Source organism: Anomaloglossus baeobatrachus, chromosome 4 (genome assembly GCF_048569485.1).
Source record: "Anomaloglossus baeobatrachus isolate aAnoBae1 chromosome 4, aAnoBae1.hap1, whole genome shotgun sequence".
NCBI classification, from domain to species: Eukaryota; Metazoa; Chordata; class Amphibia; order Anura; family Aromobatidae; genus Anomaloglossus; species Anomaloglossus baeobatrachus.
In genome coordinates, this window is record NC_134356.1 from 390121825 (window position 1) to 390135597 (window position 13773).

Genomic DNA, 13773 nt, shown 5'->3' on the forward strand with positions numbered 1-13773 from the left:
AGGATGCAGAAGTTCTGGAACCTAGAAGGTGCACAGCTGAGGAATTAGAAGTCACAGACATCCAGGCGATGTCTTGGAGACCATAGACAGGTTGCAGAGGTAGTGAAAGCCTTAGGCAGCCATCAGACGTTCTGGAAACCAGAGACAGATTACGGATGTACTGGAAGTTGTAGGCAGACGTAAGACATCTTTGAGACCACAGACAAGTTGCTGTGCATAGATGAGCTAAACGTTTTATTACCAAAGACACAGAGCTTTGAGCCCATACACATTTATTATATTCACAAGATACAGGTAGAGGAACGCATACTTGCCAAACTCAACTTTTGCTTCATCTGGGATGATTCTACATGATTAATTTTATCAGTTTTTAAACTATTCAAATACGTAGTTATGTACTGGAGATACAGATGTAGTTATTACACTATGATCACGAGACTCCATGAAGAATCCTATTTGCCTTTACACTATGTCTTATCTATTGAGCCAATATGTGTGCAGTAATGTTGTGAAATGTCTTCACGCTTTACTTCTTGGAGAAAGAGAATAAGCGCCAATCAATACATTTCATTGGGAGAAACAATATGGTGCACAGCCCAATGTTTATATCTCCATTGCTGTGCTCTTCATGTGTATATTTGTAGAGCCTTTCAAATAGGATGAAACATTTCTACCACAAGCAAATAAGTTATGCAAATATATAAGCTTGCTTTTCTTCTATGCTTTAGCAGTCTGTCCTCATTTAATACTTTTATCCTATAAGCTTTCCTAGCAGCAGTGCACTATTTATATGCATCCCATGAGATTATAATTTATTCTTGTGGGTTGTTAATGTTGATATAATAATTAGACTTTTACTTATAGACTACATAAAGATTATTATTAATTTATGAATCTTATATATTGTTATTTAACTGAGAAATTAAATCCATTAATAAAATGTTTATTAAGTCATTTTTTTTATTTATCATGAAATAGGGAAGATTTTAGCAGATAGCTGTTGCTGGTAAGAGCGACCAGTGTATGGAAGGAAATGCTTAAAGTTCCTGTTACAGCAGGACTGTGCTGGCGAAATACTTAACCCTTAGCCACCCGTCACGAACCACTGTTATTAAACGTCAGTTTTATATGAGCACTGAATGACAGTAGTTTGTGGAAATATATATGGCATTGGGGGGGGTTACTTTCTATGGTACTATACATTATAGATAGTGGTATGATTATAGCACCAAATAGCGTTGGTGCTCCATAATATTTTGTAACATGTCCAATAGTATTCACCAACACTTAGTAGGCATGTACCACTGGTTGTGGATAGCTGAACAGTGTTAACATATTACTTAGTGATGAGCGAGCGTGCTCTCCACTGCACGATAATCAATCGAGCATCCGGGTGCGCGGGTACTCTTGTTAAGGGTGCTTTACACGCTGCGACACGCTAGCAATGTCGAGCGTGATGGCTCCCGTCCCCGTCATTCGTGCAACATTTGTTGCTCGCTGCCGTAGTGAACATTATCACTACGGCAGCGTCACACGCATATACCTTGTCAGCGATGTTGCTGTGACCGCCGAACAATCCCTCCCTCAAGGGGGAGGTGCGTTCGGCGTCATAGCGAAGTCACTACGGCGTCACTAAGCAGCCGGCCAATAGACGCGGAGGGGCGGAGATGAGCGGGACGTAACATCCCGCCCACCTCCTTCCTTCCGCATTGCTGGTGGACGCAGGTAAGGAGATGTTCGTTGTTCCTGCGGTGTCACACATAGCGATGTGATGTGATGCCGCGGGAATGACAAACAACATCGTACCTGTGGCAGCAGCGATATTAAGGAAAGGATCGACGTGTCAACGATCACCGTTTTTGAACGATTTTGCGATCGTTGATCGTCGCCCCTTGGTGTCACCGCTGCAATGTCGCTACCGGCACCGGATGTGCGTCACTAACGACGTGACCCTGACGATATATCGGTTACAATGTCGCAGCGTGTAAAGCACCCTTTACTCTGCTGAGTATCGCACATGCTCAAGCGCCATGCTCCAGTCATAGACTACATCAGAGCTGCGGGGATATTTTTTTATAATAAATTGGTGAATGAGGGACAGTGTTTTGTTTTTATTTATTTACCTCTCTCTTTTTATGTCTTTCAGGTTTCTATTTGTTGGCTACGTTATATTCGGTAGACTACTTTGGATCTTTTCTTTTTTTTTTAAATACCTCGTTGAACCAGGCCAAAAGTCCAGGGGTGTTTTTTTAAATAAAATATGTGTGTGTGTGTCTTTTTCTTTTTTTTCTTTTAACTTACTGGTTTAGTAATGGGGGTGTCTGATAGACACCTCTCCATTACTAACACCAAGGCTTGATGCCAGCTGACACTACACAGCTGACATCAACCCCATAAACCATTACCTCGATTGCCACCATACCAGGGCAATCGTGAAGAACAGAGGCAAAGTGAGAGAATTGACGCATTACATGTGGTGCTCCATTTCTGCAGCAGCTGTGGGCTGGTATTTTTAGGCTGGGAAGGTTACAATAACCATGGACCTTCCCAGCCTGATAATATCAGCCTGCAACTGTCTGCTTTACCTTTGCTGGTTCTCAAAAATAGTGGGGACCCCACGTCATGTTTTTAAATTATTTGTTTATTAGGTTAAATAAGACTAAAAACACCCTTTAGTGTCACATGAAAATCTCTAAAGGGTTTAAGTGTACAAATCCTGCTCTAATCTAACCTCTTCCTCCTAGATCAACTCTCCATGAATTGCTTCCAGATGAAAGTAAAGTGGAGAGAGCAATTTTATTATATGTTGGGAGTTGTGCAATTATATTTCTATCTATCTATCTATGGCCAATATTTCTCAGATCAATTATGTACCATTTCATGAAATAAATTACATTTCTTATTGCCCTCTATAATTAGGTACAGTGGCATGTAAAAGTTTGGGCACCCCTGGTCATTAGAACTGTCATTGTGATCAGTTAAGCAAGTTAAAAATGAAATGATCTCTAAAAGGCATGAAGTTAAAGATATTTCATTTGTATTTGAGGCAACAAATATATAGATATATTTTCATTTTTTACATTTTAAAGATTACAAAAATGAAAATTGACTGATGCAAAAAGTTTGGGCACCTTGCAGATTTGTGTGCTCAGATAACTTTAAATAAGGTTTCAGACCTTAGACTGTTAGGGTTATGGCTTGTTCACTATCATTGTTAGGAAAAGCCAGGTGATGCAAATTTCACAGTTTTATAAAAACCCAGCTGCCTCTAACCTTGTGCCAAAAGCCAGTAGCCATGGGTTCTTCTAAGCAGCTGCCCAGCACTCTGAAAATGAAAATGGTGGAGGCCTTCAAAGCAGGAGAAGGCTATAAGAAGATAGCATAGCGTTTTCAAATTGCTTTTTCCTCAGTTCAAAATGTCTTTAAGAAATGGAAGTTAACAGGAACAGTGAAGGTCAAGGTAAGATTTGGAAGACCAAGCAAAATTTCTGTGAGAGCTGCTCATGGGATTGCTAGAGATGCAAATCAGAAACCCTGTTTGACTGCAAAAGACCTTCAGGAAGATTTAGCAGATTCTGGAGTTGTGGTAAATTGTTCAAATGTTCAGAGACATCTGCACAAATATAGCCTTTGTGGAAGAGTCATCAGAAGAAAACCTCTCCTGTGTCCTCACCATAAAATTCAATGTCAGAAGTATGCAATAGAACATATGGTTAAAATAGAACTCCTTGTTGCCCATAATCAAAAGGTATATGTGGAGAAAAAAGGGAACAGAATTTCAGGAAAAGAACATATTGTCAACCATTAAGCATGGGGATGGATCAACCATGCCTTGGGGTTGTGTTGCAGCTAATGGCACAGGGAACATTTCACATGTAGAAGGAAGAATAGATTCAATGAATTCCAACAAATTTTTGATGCAAGCATAACACCATCTGTAAAAAAGATGAAGTTGAAAAGAGGATAGCTTCTACAAATGGATAATGATCCTAAACACGTCAAAATCCACAATAGACTACCTCAAAAGGTGCAACCTGAAGGTTTTACAATGTCCCTCACAGTGCCCTGATCTGAACATCATTAAAAATCTGTGACTAAACCTTAAAAGCAGAGTACACGCAAGACAACCCAGGAATCTCACAGAACTGGATGACTTTTGCAAAGAAGAATGGATGAAAATCTGTCAAACAAGAATTGAAAGACTGATGGCTGCCTATAAAAAACCATTTATAAACTGTGATACTTGCCAAAGAGGATGCTACTAGGTATTAACCATGCAGGGTGCCTAAAACTTTTGAATTAGCCAATTTTCCTTTTTTGTTCATTTTAAAAATTAAAAGATGAAAAATCTTTTTGGGATTTTTTTTTGCCTAAAACTAACTTTATGCTTTTAGAGGTCATTGGATCTTCAACTTGCTTAACTGTTCACAATTACAGTCATTTTGATCAGGGGTGGCCCAAACATTTACATGGCACTGTATTTAGCCTATTTAGCCCCATTGTTCTGCCATTACACATTTTCTCTTATTGTTTCTTAGAAGTACTGTATAAAGTACTTAATAAATTACATTATTCTATTAAACTCTCAGATGATGATTTGCATTTCCTGCAGTATATTTTAGAACATTATTTCTATATTATACAGTAGGTGTCTGATATTCTATGGTTTAGATAATGGCTATGCCCCAATAAAATACATTTTGCTCTGTTAAATTTCTTTTCTTGTGCGCCTCTTGTTTCTTGTTAAGCGTGTAATAGTATTTGTTGGGGCAGACTGATAACACATCTTACACAAAGCTGTATGTCCCATGTTACACATCCATGAAAGGAGCGGCTTATTCTGTCTCATGAGAGGGTCTTTATCTAGTTTTCTGCATTCAAGTCCCTGTAGAAAATTGATCTCCTAGGAGCAGAAGTATTGTGTGATATTTTGACAGCTTATTTCTACCAAATGAGAGCTCCTGCCTTGAAAATGAATCTTGTGAACACATTGTAAGAAATAATATATGTGCATATATTTTCACCTATAAGAAACATCCATTCATTTTCCATTTTGTATCCTTCTTTCCATTTACCATATATAATTGACCATAAATCTTGTCCAGATATCCCTCAAGACCCCTGACTGTGACCTGTATTTGACAGGGAACAATCAAATGTCATTCAGGAGACAGTGAAATGTCCTAAGGACCAAGCCCAACCACGTAACAAGCGTCCTATAGTTGCTTTTGTATTTCTCTTTATTACTATGACATATGGCAGACATGTGCCTTCCTGGACATCAATTTAACTCCTATATCTCTGAATAAACGTTGAGTAAAATGAATGTGTGTGGTGTCACAGACAGAAAATACATGGATTACAAATATTCTTCATTCTACCTATGAAATTGCCCCACAAAATCTCATGTGGAGTTTTGATGACTGTAAAAGACTGAGTATATCAAAATAATAATAATAATATTAATTATTATATTTAGCTCAAATTTAAAAAAAAAAATGAATTCAGGCACACATAAGCAGCACTTGCCTATGTAGTCTCAAGCATAGACTTTTACCAGATCTCCAGAAATGTTGCCAACCAGCATCTCTATGGATGGAATTGCTGTATGTCGTAAAGTGTTCAAGTCAAATCTCCTAACATCTACCTACAGGTAGCCACCTATTTCTTCATACAGGGATGAAACTAGGGGGCAGGTTGGGTATTTGCTTTGGGCACAGCCAGATGGGGGTCACCTAATGTGGCAATCGAAGTGCCTCCAAGATGGCAGCATTTTGCTAACTCCCAGGAATCAGACATGGCCGTTCTCCAAGCCAGCTGTTAAACAGTACAATGCTAACTCCCTGCATTTAATTGTACTTGATTTTTTTTCAGGAGTGAGTCATTTTAAGCAAGGGCCGCCTGATGACCCTTAAAGATTTGGAGCAAGGGTCACCTGATTTTCACCAGTTTACCCTCTTAAGCTTTGGAGTGAGAGCTGACTGATAACACACTAAAAATTTTGAGCAACCGCCTGATGACCCTCAAAAGATTTGGAACAAGGGCTGCCTAGTGACCTTCTAAAAATTAGGAGCAAGACCTGCCTCATGACCTTCTAAAAATGTGGAGTTAGGCCCACCTGATGACCCTCAAAAGATTTGAAACCAGACCACCTGACAATCAAAGATTTGCCATATCATGACCCTGTTGATGTGGTTGAGGAGTACAAGAAAAAAAAGAAACCATAAACCATATACCCTTTCTTTTGATGGAAAGGCTGCATGGAAATACACCAGAAAAAAGTAGCATTTGAAATGGCTTTATGTTCCACGTGTAACGCGTATGGACCGCTACCCAGGTACAGGGGCTTCTTTGACCCTGTAAGCTTGAGAACCTTGACTTGCCCTCATGCCACAGGTACACTTGGAGGTAGCGAGGCATGACCCTCCGACCTGTCCTTGTTTCCTACACGGACCCTGGTCTACAGACCCCCTACATGTTCAACGGGATAGCTCCAGGGAACAGCACAAAAAAAATAAAATAAAGAAAAGCAACAACATAAAGTTGCTTCTGCAAACTACACCTTGTTTGCAGAAGGCTACAGGAACTAGGGTATAACACGACCAAACACACAGGCTGTCTCTATCAACTGTGGAGAGAAAATAATCACCACTGTGTGATGGATGCTGGAACCTTTTAAAGGTCCAGCCTAATAAATAACTTAGAGCACCTGAGGGAATGCCTCTAAGCAGACTTGCAAAAGAAGCATTAACCCTTCAGGTGCTAAAAGGAAAAAAAACGTCCAATTAAATAAGGACGAGTGTCGGTGGAAAGAAACCAGCGTGACACCGCAGCTGTCATGCGGTGGGATTGAGAATTCTGGACCATTCCAGGCTTTGTTCATATTAATAAAAGTCAGCCTGTCAGCATTTTCAGTTTACAAGCAGATGCACCTATAAGTTATTATCCCCCGACGACAGTAAAACCCACTCTGTCAAAATGCAAGAGGCAGAGAAGGCCAGCACCTCCAAGGTGTGTAAGGACAGTTCATTCCACGTGTCCATCTTGGATACCCAATTGTTGTACGGCACAGAGGAATTACACATGATGCTGTTAAGGCCGCTTTACACGCTATGACATCGCTAAAGCAATCTCGTTGGGGTCACGAAATTTGTGACGCACATCCGGCCGCTTTAGCGATGTCGTTGCGTGTGACACCTATGAGCGATTTTGAATTGTCGCAAAAACGTTCAAAATCGCTCATCGGTGACACCCCCCTAATCTCGATTATCGTTGCTGCTGCTTGGACGATGTAGTTCCTTGTTACCGCGGCAGCACACATCACTACGTGTGACATCGCAGGAACGAGGAACCTCACCTTACCTGCGGCCGCCCACAATCAAGACAGAAGGAGGTGGGCGGGATGTTACGTCCCGCTCATCTCCGCCCCTCCGCTTTGATTGGGCGGCCGCTTAGTGACGTCGCTGTGATGCCGAACGAACCGCCCCCTTAGAAAGGAGGCCGTTTGCCGGTCACAGCGACGTCGCTAGGCAGTTAAGTAGTGTGACGGGTCCGCGCGATTTTGTGCGCCATGGGCAGCAATTTGTCCGTGTCGCACAAATGATGGGTGCGGGTACCCACGCTAGCGATAGCAGTAACAATATCGCAGCGTGTAAAGTGGCCTTTACTGTTGGCTAGGTACTCCTTCATTATTGTCAAAACTTTTTCCCACCCTGTCAGACTACCCCACGCATCAGGGCCTGGGCGCTGTGAGGGTCTAAATAAACTATCCCAAACCTTTCAGACTGTTCCCCTGCCTCTCTTGGATCTGGTGTGTGTCTCCCTTGTCTGTCCTCCTTGGTTGCCCAAGGAACTATGACCTCTGCCACCAGAGTTGTCAGATGGAAATTTTTGTACTAATTAGTCAACTAGGGCCTTCTGGTATTCCATTTTATTAGTCCTCTCCTCCATAAGAATGAGAGATGGAAAGTTTTCCTTATAGTGTGGGTGAAGAAGTGTGAACAACCTGTAATCAGTGTTGGCCAAAATGCTTTTATGCGAATGCCATGGGAAAGGCAGCGGGACATAAAGTCAGCCATGTGTGCCAGACACCCAACAGGCAAGACTTCCCTGTCCACACAGGAGGATGATTCTCTATCTCCTGCTCTTCCTCCTGCTCTTCAGCCCATCCACGCTGAACAGGCAGGATTAAACTGGCTTGGGTAGTACCCTTTGGAGCGCAGACAACCATTTCCTGTTCCTCCTCCACCCTCTCCTCCTCAGTAGAGATAAGCAAACCCCCCGATAACATTTTGTAAAGTTTGTGTTCGGGATCGGAGATAACACAAACTTGCATCTGAACCAGAATTTGGACTTTACAGTTATGTGATGGGGCAGAGGGGCTGTAAAATAAAGAATATAGTTAATAATAAACATGTCATTATACTTGCAGGTCCTGTGACACGTCCTGCAGACTCTGTCTCCCAGTCCAATCATTGCTGTGCCCCCGGGTAACCACCACTGACTACAGGACCTTCCATGACATCATAGCCATGTGACCAGTCTGGTGTGAATGTCATATTGTGATGCCCTGGCGCTGTCAGGTGGTCACAGAAGTATACAACACCCTACATAATACCTACCCACACAGCGTTCCATCAGCCACAAAATCCTAGCCACCCCCCCAGAGTAGGAAGGACACACCAGTGGGCAGGACCAGGCGGATTGGGAGCGCCCACCTAGGGGTCTTGAGGATCCGGGTGCGGGAACACAGTAGATTAAGTTTGGAGTTAGAAGTTGGAGGTCAAGTGGAGAGGAGTGACAGTGACAGACTGTCGGAGGAAAGCTGAGCCTAGTGGAGAGTAGACAGGGTAGTGACCCTGGTCTATTGGCTAGGTGGAAAGCAGTGGACCGTGTCCAAAGGCGACGGGAATACGGTCGCGGGAGATCCAAAGTGGACCGGAACAGGGTTGGAGCCCGCCGTTACCGACAGTGGAGATCCGGTCCGGAAACCGTACACAGGCGGGGTACCTGGACCCTAGTTAGAAGATGGTTGCAAGCCCCTTCTCTAATTCACCAGGCCGGGAGCAAGTTTCAAGACTAGTTCCAGAAGTTTAGCCAAGATAGAGCAAAACGGCAGCCCTCCGCGGGGGATAGGGTATCCGCAAACACCCACTGAAATCCCAAGGGTCAGTTTTCGCAGGCACATCTCCCAACCAGAACATACCAGGAGTGGACTTCTCCCGTTCCAGATGGAGTCGTCCAAAAGTGAGGAAAATTACAGAGTACCGGAGGAAGGGACAGCGGTACACCAACCGGGTGTGGGACCCAAGTACAGCCGGACGCGGTAGCCGGCCACTGACACCTTGGTTTACCAACGGACTTGTGTGCAATTCTTCCACAGTGAGTACACCAACACTCCCCGGTCCGGCCCGTCACACCATCTCCGGCCCACATCACTCCCCGTGTTCTGGACACTGAGCCCCGGGACATCCATCCCTACCCACGGAGGGCTTAACATCCCGCTACTATCCCCTCTCCCTCGGGTGCTCCCCAACAGCAGCGGTGGTACCATATCTTACCACACGCTGTGGGTGGCGCCACAAAGTATCTACAGCAATCCCTGTACAAATACGTCCCCTTTTTATTTGAGTGTCCGCACGACCCCTGGGTCAGTAAATACCTCGAGCCACTGCGGATCCAGATCCGAGCAGCCTGGCTGTTACTGATGTGAGGGCGGCACAGTGTTACCTCGTGGATTACAGACTGATCACATGGCTATGACATCATGGAAGGTCCTGTAGTCAGTGGTGATTGCCCGTTGGCACAGCTTACTGGCCTCAGCTATGCACTCGGGTGAAGTCTCTGACTGCTCTTAGCTGAGTCTGTGTGAGCAGACCTGTGTTTGTCTCCTTGCACAGATGTAGCAGAGCTGAAGATGCTTACCTGCCTAAGGGCTCATGCGCACGTAACTGCTGAATATTGTGCAGCGATTTGACAGCACATGTGCGTTTCAAATCACTGCAGAAACACTGCATAATGGATGCAGTTTTTTTTGTTTAAAAAAGCCGATTTCATGTGTCGCGGGCGGAGGAGGGGACGCTGCGCTCACCCACTGCTCGGGTCCGGCTGCTGCTGCTCTGTGGTGGCTCAAGCGGTGGGATCCCGGGGACTCGAGCGGCGTTCCTCGCCCGTGAGTGAAAAGGGGAATGGTTTTGGGGATTGATTGTCCGTGACGCCACCCACGGTTGTGGTGAGGTTGTGACACCACCACTGCTCTGGACGGGGATCCCGGGAGCAGTGACAGGGAGCAGCTTGGATGTTGTTTTCTCCCCTCCGTAGGTAGGGGGATTGGTTGTCCCGGGGCCTGGTGAGGGAGGTAGGGATGGACGGCAGGCGGGTTATGGGGCCTGGTGAGGTGCAGGGTCACGGGGGCAGCGCTGTGCCGCACGGCACGGTGGTACTCACTCAGCCAATGATGAATGCAAAGTCTCCGGTAAAACAAACGGCTGGATGGACGGGTCCCACAGACGGCTGCGGTAATTCTCCCGGTAGGTTGATGGTGACTGCCTTTTCCTGCACCTGTGTTGTGTTTACGGTTCCAATGGCTTCCCACCGGTAACCCGCTCCCCAGCTTGGATGGATGCTGAGGGAGCCCCTTTTCCCCGCAGGCTCTGGCCCTGGGAACTGTAGCCTTGGCGGTGACTGTGTTTCCCTTCACGGTGGGAGCTGTTGCCTTCAATCGGGTCTTGACTGCTGGGAAACCCCGGAGGTTCCCTTCGCTAACGGATTTGACCAGTTTTTCGGCGACTCCTAGCCTGGTCGGGGTCCGTAAGCCCTGCAGGATGGTGCTGGCTTCTCTTTGCTCCCCAATCCGGTACCGTCAGGCCACCGCCCGTCCACGGTCCTTACGGTTTGCTCTAATTAGCCTCTCCTGCAGACGGTCACCACCGTCTGCCAACCTTGCTGTTCTGTCCGGGACACACACCCGGACGCGGTCAGTCTCCTCTACTCCTTCTCTCCACTTCTCTCCTCTCAAACTTCAAACTCCAACTCTCCCTGAAAACTGGCTCCTTTTCCCGCCTCCAGGACTGTGTACTCCTCGGTGGGCGGGACCAACCGCCTGGCCCACCCCCCTGGTGTGGACATCAGCCCCTGGAGGAAGGCAACAAGGATTTGGTGTTTGACTTCGGTGTGCCTAACCGGGATGTGGGGTTTGTTGGTGTAGTTCTGTGACGACCTGGCTTGTCCAGGGCGCCACACATGCGCTATGGCTGCTGCTGCCCCCATAGACAGAGTGGGAGCTGCATCCAAAGTGCACAAATTAATTGACATGCTCATTTCATGAACGCATGGATTTGGGTCAAAATTATAGCACCCAAATTGCTGCGTTCATAAAAGCAATGTGCGCACGTCTCATGCACAATCTTCATAGATTGTGCAGGGGACGCAGGACGCATGCATTTACGCTGCAGTGGAATACACAGCGTAAATGCATGCAATTACGCAACGTGCGCATGGGCCCTAAATGTCTTCTGTTTTATTTCTAATAAAATATTTTTTTCCTCTGTGTTGTTGTTTTATTTTACTGTTAAAATAACAAACAATCACAGACACTGTCACAGAGTGGACATCTGTGACTGGATGCTGGAGTAACCTGAAACCAATCCACACATTCTAGCATCTAGAATGTATGGGCAGATTCCAGGTTACTCCAACAGCCAATGTCCACTCTGTGTGACAGCCTCTGTGATTGGCTGTTGGTTCCCTCACACATATAGTAGAGAAAAAATAAATAAACAATTAAAAAATGACATAGTGCTCCACAGTATTTTTTATTCTCTGAGCAGATAAAGCGGATGGCTACGGGCTGCCACCCCCATCTGCTTGGCTTTACCTTGGCTGGCAATCAAAATACAGTAAGCCCATTAATTTTTTTTTTTTTTATTATTTAAAAAAATAATAATAATAAAAAAAAATGTGTAGGCTCCTGCCGTATTTTGATCGCCAGTCAGGTAAAACCAGGTAGCTGGGGGCTGGGATTCTCAGCGTGGTAATGCCCAAGCATTCTGGGGCCCCCACACTAAAAACCACAGTCACCCCTGGAAATGGCGCATTGTTTCTAGGTCGCCATTTCCAGGCACTTTACCCGGCTCATCCAGCAGCTCTGATGGCTGTGGAACCCTGGGTAATAAAGGGGTTAATACCAGCTTTGTATTCTCAGCTGGTAGTAAGCCTGAAATTCATGTGTCATGCCAAATTAGACATAGCCACCATGAATTTCTAGTAAACAGTAAAAAAAACCACAACACATAGAAACATTTTTTTATTAGGAAAAAAAAGAAAAAACATTTAGAGATTCCATCTTTACTATTTTTTATTTATTTACTATAAAAAAAATCCTTACTCCGACGTAGTCCACAGGTAGAACAATGTCAGCTCTGCTTCATCATTCTGTACAGACAAATGTCTCTACATAGCGAGAAGCAGAGAGAGCAATGTTAGCTCTGCTTCATCGCTCTGTATAGTCAAACGTCTATACAGAGCGAGAAGCAGGCTGACACTGAGGGTATGATTCCACTTGTGTATGACTCCTGCAAGTCTCGCATCAGTATCACTCCGCACAGCCTGACACTCTCCTGACAGGAGCACCTCAGCTGCATGGAAATACATACAGCCGACCCGCTTCTGCTGGGAGAGTATGCGCCATGCCGGGTGATACTGATGTGAGACTCGCACATTGACAGTCAAAGGTCAATCAAGTCCATGAGCCATGGACTTGGGTGAACCCTGATGTCACTGCGAATATGACCGAAAACAGCCGAAAACTGCGAGTGACAGCAGTGCAGTGAATTTTAATGATCGGACCTGGAAGCAGAAGCGGTCGGGAGACAGCAGCTGAGCGGGTCTGCAGGACGCGTCACAGGACCTGTAAGAATAATCATAATGTTTTTTAATATTGTGCTTGTTTTTACAGCCCCTGGACCCGATTTGGACCCAAACTGTAACACAAGCTTCCCAGGAAAGTTTGTGTTCGGGATTGTGTGCATGAACACTATGTGTTTGGTATGGACCCTGAACCTTACAGTACGGGTTACTCCTCAGTCTCACCTCCTCATTATCATCCAACCTGCACTGAAAAGATGAGATGAGGATGGGATGTGTAGTATCGCTCTGTGTACTTTCTTCCTCCATCTCCACCTGGTCTATATGCACAGCTTCATCTGTAATTGTGAGCAGCGAGCATTTGAGTAGACATAGAAGCGGGTTAGGTATGCTGATTATGGCATCATTGCCACTCACTATCTTGGTTGATTCCTCAAAGTTTTGTAGAACCTCACCGATGTCGGACATCCATGGCCACTCGTCAGTTTTTATGTGCAGAAGCTGACTGGAATACTGTAGAGAATGTTCTAGCTGGTATTCAATTACTGTCCTCTGCTGCTCACAAAGCCTAGCCAACATTTGTATTGTGGAGTTCCAGTGCATGGACACGTCACACACCAATTGGTGAGCTGGCACTTGCAAGCGCTGCTGCAGCACTGCCAGATCTGCAGCAGGTGTAACTGACTTGCAGAAATGAACGCACAAGAAGCATACCTTCACAAGTAGCTCAGGCAAGTTTGGGTACGTTTTTTGAGAAACAGCTGAGCCACTAAGTTAAGCACGTGGCCCAGGCTTGCCAAGTTTCAGAGCTGCTACCAGGTTACACCTATCATCACACTCGACCATGCCAGTGGAGAGAGCCACAGATGTGTCTGGTCTGTTATAGCTTTCAACAGCTCTGCAGCGGTG

The 13773-nt window shown here is 45.2% G+C and overlaps 1 pseudogene; it reads right to left on the bottom strand.

Annotated features, from left to right (window-relative positions):
* LOC142302433 (adenosylhomocysteinase A-like) overlaps positions 1-13467 on the bottom strand; it is a 35718-nt pseudogene extending 22251 nt beyond the window's left edge.
* Positions 13468-13773: the final 306 nt, after the last annotated feature.